This window comes from Coptis chinensis, chromosome 9 (genome assembly GCF_015680905.1).
Source record: "Coptis chinensis isolate HL-2020 chromosome 9, ASM1568090v1, whole genome shotgun sequence".
Classification (NCBI taxonomy): domain Eukaryota; kingdom Viridiplantae; phylum Streptophyta; class Magnoliopsida; order Ranunculales; family Ranunculaceae; genus Coptis; species Coptis chinensis.
The window spans coordinates 43124093-43131225 of record NC_141464.1 but is presented as its reverse complement, the minus strand read 5'-3'; the positions used below and the strand labels follow the sequence as shown (position 1 = coordinate 43131225).

Genomic DNA, 7133 nt, shown 5'->3' with positions numbered 1-7133 from the left:
CAATTAGATTACTCTAACCTTATTCTTACGATATCAATTATTTATTTCCTACTCTCACATATAGATTCATGCAATATATATAGAGTACGGATTCGTTCCACTCTTAACTCTCAAGACTTAAACAAATTCAATTAAACAAACACAAGGAACAATAGTGAGAGCAATAATTATGGATGTGAATTTATACTAAGAGATAATACTATCAATTGACCTTATACTAATCTTATATATAAAGCCGATACCATATTTCTCAATTAGTTCCCGTATTCCCAGTTTTACACCAAAGTTTTTAATGAGAAGGGTACCGGAAAGTTAGACAACCACTTTAGTTTTGCTCTTTACACAAAGGGTAAAATCGTCAACACACTTTGCCCTTTAATTCACTTAAATTACAACCGAGAAACACTAAACAACAGACGTACCCTTTCACAAAACGGAAACAAATCACAAAACGGAAACAAATAACTGCCACACAAATGATCTTCAACGCTTTTCATCATCATCCCGACTCTCCTCATCTTCCGAAACTCACTCACCACAAATTCTAATTCACTGTTTGTTTTTTGATTATTCATTGTTTTGGTTCGTTTTGTTTTACTGAACCGAAATTGTCCTACCAGATTATCAATCTCTCTTATGTCATCGGTTCAATTCATTTTCATTTAGTCACTCTCCAGTCCCAATGTCAGAGGTATGTTTTCAACCTTCGCGCTTTCCAGGGTTTGCAAACAACTATGATTCGTTCTTCAAATCAAAAGGTCTGGCTGTCTTTTTATTTTTATTCTTTCCTAATATTACTTAGTATGCAACTTATGCAACTTTGGTTTTCTTACTGTCGTTTGTCGATCTTCTCTTTTTTTTCGTTGGTTTTACATTGCCATAATTTAGTATTTTCTTTTCTTTCAGATTAACTATTCTCGGGCGATTTGAATTTTAATGTTGTTTGTCCTTCATCTTGCAGACCATTAGCTACATGGCAGACCGGGTTGTTGGAAATGGATCTTTTGGAGTTGTCCGTTCTCTTTGATATCATGCTTTCCACCCTCTTTCATGTCAGACTAAATGCTTAGAATCTGGAGAGACTGTGGCTATAAAGAAGGTTTTACAGGACAGATATAAGAATCGTGAGCTTCAGTTGATGTGTTCAATGGATCACCCAAACGTTGTTTCATTAAAGCACTGTTTTTAATCAGAGTTCTTAATGACTACTCGAACATGAATCAGAGGATGCCACTCCTCTATGTGAAACTCTATACATACCAAGTATGTAGTTCCCTTCTTTTTCATATTTTTTTTTTTTATTATGGTACTTTGATAGGACACTATGTAATTGATGAATTTATTTCAGATCTTTAGATGGCTAGCATATATTCACACTGTACCTGGTGAAGCCACAAAATCTTCTGGTAATTACTCTCTCAGTGTTTTATATTCAATTCAAGTGTTATGAGATGTATTGTTTAAGTTTTCTTCTTTTGGAGCAGGTTGATACTCATACCCATGACGTAAAGCTTTGTGATTTTGGAAGCACAAAAATTCAGGTATAGACTTCTTGCATTTTCTTACCGTTGTTCTCTTAATAATATTTTCATTGCGGAGCTCCATAAGTCAAAAATTATCTAAATATCTGCAGTGGAATATGTATATTTATATTGTGGAGAATGGAGATAATTTCTGCTTGCACTCTTACTTGGTTGTAGTGTATCACTGTATTGTTTCTCTTATAGTCATTTGTGGTCTTTTATGGCCTTATTTCATCCAGCATACTTTTATTTCTATCAAAATGTTCATTACGAGAGACGGTTTAAAAATTTCTCGACTCTGGTATGTAAAGAAAGATCCCTCGGTGCTTTCTCTTGCCAGGTCAGCACCTCACACCAGGAGCAAGCTACACAGTTATGCCTTACGCCTGATATATCTAATGTTTACCATTTAGCAACCCCCTGATATATCTAAGTATCATTTCACCCCTTGGTGTGCATGTTTAGCCATCACCGTTTGATTACGTATATTTCATTTGGTTAGTGACTCGCATACTTTAGTAGTAAGCTTCTAGACTCTAAACTTATTAGTACTAGACCGGAAGTAAGATATGAGAAAGAAAGAGAAAAATAGGATTGGCTAAAGAGGTTTGGAATTGTTTGAGAAGAAAAGGAAAAGTTAGAAGCTTTGGAAGATCATTTTACTACAGGGAAAACTCAGTATCTATGAATTGAGGGCAAGAAATCAAGAGAGGGTGGGTTATGTGGCAAGAAATCAAGAGAGAAATGGGATACATATTGTTTTAAGAAAAGAAAAGTTAGAAGCTTTGAAAAGTCATTTTGGTATAGAAAATATCTCAGTATTATGACTTTAGGGCAGGAAATCAGCGCAAACGAGCTATAAAGTGCGACTATAGAATGAAAGGAAAATACAAGGTATTGATGTGGTTTAGGTTCCAGTAGACCTTGCTCTTGGAGGTTTGGCACTACCCTATTCCCTTGAAATGACAACCCAGGCTAGGGCCAGACCCACACTTTCACCAATTATGTTCCCTCGTTGATTATTTAAAGCGGATATTGGATTTTTGGATTAGTTCCCATATTCCCGGTTTTAGGCCAAAGTTTTAAATCCAAAGGGTACCGGAAAGTTGGACAGTCACTTTCTTTTTGCTCTTCGCTAGAAAGGTAAATTGATAAATTACATATTCTCGGACTAATAAAAAAAACTTTCGTGGAACAGACACACCGTTTCGCCGATATTCCTAATAGAAAAACCAATTGTTCGTTATCTTTTCAAAAAAACGCACCGATTGGAGTGTACCAATTTCACGAATAAAAACAATGCTCTCTTCTTCTATCTCCCTCCAAGTTTCAATCTAAATTCCATGGCGAATAAATTCACCGTGGGTGGGTTTATTCTTCACGAATCACGAGTATATTCTTTGGTTCGTTTAATTTGCAGATAACTGCAGAAAACTCCTCTTCTTAGAAACAGATTTACTTACCTTTTCTTTCTGTCCCGTTCACTTTTAATCGTTTGAGAAAATGCAAGATAAATTTCATCCTCACTTTTATGTTTTATTTGGATTGGTTAAATTCACTTTGTCAATTACAGGTTGTTGCTGGAGTACTTCATTACATAAACACCGCCAGGTATGCTTCAGAATATTTGTGGAATCTAAATATTGTTTGTTTTGTAAAACTTTATTTTCGTTCAGAATTGTTGTCTTCTTTTTCACTCATTTTTGTTTTTGTTTTTTTTTTCCACATTTTAATTAATTTTCCAGTTAACTTTTTATTCCAATTTAAGCCTTCGAAGGGAAAAAAAAATGAATGAAAAGGCATTACTAACTTACTACATTCTTTCAAAAATTAAAATAAAATTTACTATGTACTTTCCATTTCAAACACTTTAGTTGGGTCTTGAAAAATGTATTCACTTTGAATTTGGTTAAATGGATTCATTGTTGGTATGACATTTAGCCCATCCATATTTCTTTTGTATGAGATTGATTGTATGCGACCTTCACCTGTGTTTGTATGTGACCTTCTCACCTTCAATATATGCGGGGAAAAAAAATATGTGTGAATTTCTTAGTATGTCGTTCATAATTTAGATAAAACATAATTGCCTTCCATTTTATCTCCGTTCTACTTTAGTTCGTCGTGGTTCAAAGGATGCAAAAGAACAACACAATGCTCAAATCAATGTTACTAACACGAAAGCAGACGCCGACAAAGAATGCCACATATGCTCAACAAATTAAAGACAAATCAATCAATCCATTGTCAATTAACGTGTGAAAGGTATTGATCTAACCTGAAACTATCCACACTTATTTGTCTTTTTTTTTTATTTTTCTTGGTTGTTGTCATCTGTTTAATTATATAAGGGGTGTACTACACCTACTGCTACAACTCAATCAATTGATGACACTTATTTGTCTTATTTTCTATTTTTCTTGGTTGTTGTCATCTGTTTAATTATATAAGGGGTGTACTACACCTACTCCTACAACTGAATCAATTGATGATAAACAAATCTCATTTGATACTTCTCTGACTTCTTACTATTTTGATACTTCTCTAACTACGCAATTTTGATTAACAATTACTGATGGATAGACAACTCTATCGTCTTTAAATTTCATTTTTAATCTTCATTGCACATGTTGAACTTTGCTTTACATCTATTTTAGAGGGACCTCACTTTAGAAGATCCTTGCATTTTGTGCTTATTCCTAATAAATTAGATGACCCATTTATTTCGCCTTTTATATTGTTTTCTTTTTTTAGTATCTTTGTACCTTATAGAATGTCAGAGTTGTTTTTTTGAACATGACAAGTTCAAAATCTCATCTAGCAAAGCATTTTGACATAGTAAATGAGTGTTTGTTCGAAATTTGTGTTTATGTTGTCCAAGAACCACAAATTTAAATCTTTTGATTCATTAGTCTTTGAACTGTTGGATGAAATATCTTTTTTTCCGCAATGCACTGGTTTTACCGAGCTTTTTAAGTTCATTGCTGTGGTTTCAACATGCTTGGTTCTGTTTTTGGAAGGGTGTAGTCCATGTTTTAATCATGTTGTTTCTATTTCGTTCGTTAATATATATCTGAGATATTGTTATTTTTCGGTATAGAAGAGAGAGAGGCTCTGTAGTTTCACTCACCTTAACTAGGAAACTTCTACTCTGTTATATCTTTTCCTGGTGACTTGCAATATAACATCTCCGCTGCATCTTCAAGCTCTGTTATATCATTTTCTGGTATATCTCTGCTGCATTAGTTGCTCCAGATTCTGACTTAAGTTTGCAATGTTTTCTCTTTCAGAAACTTGGTGAAAGGGAGTCTCAAGATCAAAGTCGATAAGAGGAGTTTCTTCTGTGGCACTCCAGTTTTCCGTTGTTCCTTTTTCTTTATTTGTTGGAATGTAACCCTATCTGCTGCATTCTTTTTCAACTTTCATTGATGGGATTGGCATTAGAACATAGATAAATGGCTCCTGACTCGAATATTCTAAAATACTTTTACTATGATTATCTAGCTTCATTGGAAGTTTTTTGTATGTAGTTTTGATTACTCTTTCACAGTTAACTACTCATTCAATTTAGTCATCTATTACTCTCTACTCAATTTGTTTCTTGATTGACCGTGAGTTTCCTGGATGAGCTGACTTATGATTCAGCTTAATCTCATAAGTAGATGTAATATATATCCATGAACAAGAATCATATCTAAACTTCATGTCCCAAGTTGAGCTGATGTGTTTTGAATCTGCCAAGTGTAATGTAACAATAGTATAGAATTGGAAGCAAATGTTTAATAGGCATTTCAGCCAAAAATCTGTGGTATTTGCAGTATTACATTTCTTTGCTATGCATCTCTAAATCTAGAAAATCTTCTGTATATCTATGTCGAGCAATTAAAACACAGCTGTTTTACAAGTCCTGTATATGGGCAGCTTAGCTTCAACCACAAGAATTAGATTAGAGGTACCTCCTGTGGCAAACATCCGGTGATAGGATCGGCCAAGTTAGGAGAAACGAAGTCCTTAAGCACGGTGTCCCGGACCTCGCCAAAACCGGGAGAGGCGGTTGGGAGGCTCAATGGCTTCAGTTCCAAGTCCGGTTGCCCGTCCTTTGATCCTTCGTTCGGTTCTCCTTCGGTCGGTGACATAGGCGGCAACCAAAAAAAAAAATTTGGTTCTGAATGATTCCCACACCTGATACTTATAGTGGTTTATAACGATGGTGCTTTGAGGCGAATTGAGGTACCTGACCTCTGCTCAAGTGGAAGTGGTGAACTACGTTCAGTGTCTTCAGTACACTACTCATAATGCTTTCTCCCCAAGGTTGCTACACATTGACAATTGTTGCCGGATTTGCTTCAGGTTACTTACATTGTTATAAGGTCACTTACATTTCCATTATATACAATTAATAAGGAATATGTGACCTGTCAATGAGTTTGTTCTTTTCGCGATTTCTTCTTCAATTTTTTTTTTTCTTTAGAGGTTCATAGATGTAAGGTGCGTGAATCAGACATTTGGTATGGCAGGAGTGTGAACGGATAAAATGTTATAAACCTAGAAGCACTACTCTAATTCAGTTTTTCCTTTTTGTCCTAGAACTTTGACATGTTCGCTTAGTTATTTCTTTTTATTTCTACCATCCTTTCTTTCATCTGTCGAATATCCAATTTCTTTTTTTTTTAGGACAGAAAAATTTGCAACATATTTAATATTGTTCATAATTGAGTAGCAGGGACAACTAAGTTGGTAGATACAAAGGCCAGTTGATTAAGGTACGGTGTCGAACTCATTGCAAAACTTTAGTCTACCAATCTCACTGGCAGTGTTAAGGATTTTGGAGGACCCGATGGATTCCATTTGGGATTCATGGCAAGGAAACAAAGGACAGAGGCATCAATTGGATGCAATATTAGAGTTTTCTATACCAGTTCCAACAATTTTTTTTTATGAAGACCACTAGCATTTTTCACAGTACACCAGTCTGTATTATGGATGTTTCTATAATCAAATTGTTTCTATAATCATCTAGGCATATAATAGTGAGTATGCACAATGGGTCAGGCTTTTAATGCCTGTCCACTCCTTCGCTATGCACTCTACACCTGTTGCTAACTACTCATTACACTTAATTTGACTCTCAAAGAACCAACATTCCATTGCATTATGTTAATCAAGTGGAAGCCCAAAACCTGCCAAAGTACTGCATGTTGAGTTGGGTGATAATAACATTTTCAGAATGGGGACCAATAACCAATGCAAGAATTGATCAAAGGACTATGCGACTAATGACAGGATGAAACATATGTAATTTAACGTCGCGACTAGCATCCATAATTTCTTCCGTTTGTCGCCTCTATACAAACAATTTGAAAAAATCATCACTCCATCATTTGAATCATTCAATCTCCATATACATGAAATAAGATCCACATTATATTGAAAGCTTTTAAATGGTAATCTAGCCATATAGACATATTCCAGAAAGCTTTTATTTACACATTCAATTCACTCCACATATTATTTCCGACTTAATAGATCTATAGAACAAATATTAACAGTGTCCAATGTATTTTTTTCTTATTGTTTCTCAATATACTCGTTTCTAAATATATAAAAAAA

At 34.7% G+C, this 7133-nt stretch overlaps 1 long non-coding RNA gene across 2 annotated transcripts; it reads left to right on the top strand.

Moving 5' to 3' along the window:
• The first annotated feature begins 554 nt into the window (after window positions 1–554).
• LOC147476168 (uncharacterized) lies at window positions 555–5048 on the top strand. Of its 2 annotated transcripts, none has more exons than XR_015208778.1 (7): window positions 555–691; window positions 962–1263; window positions 1349–1406; window positions 1485–1541; window positions 3097–3134; window positions 3642–3788; window positions 4814–5048. It is a non-coding gene; the product is annotated as an uncharacterized LOC147476168 (long non-coding RNA). The 2 variants fall into 2 exon arrangements; XR_015208777.1 differs by having other exon boundaries at window positions 617–758.
• Window positions 5049–7133: the final 2085 nt, after the last annotated feature.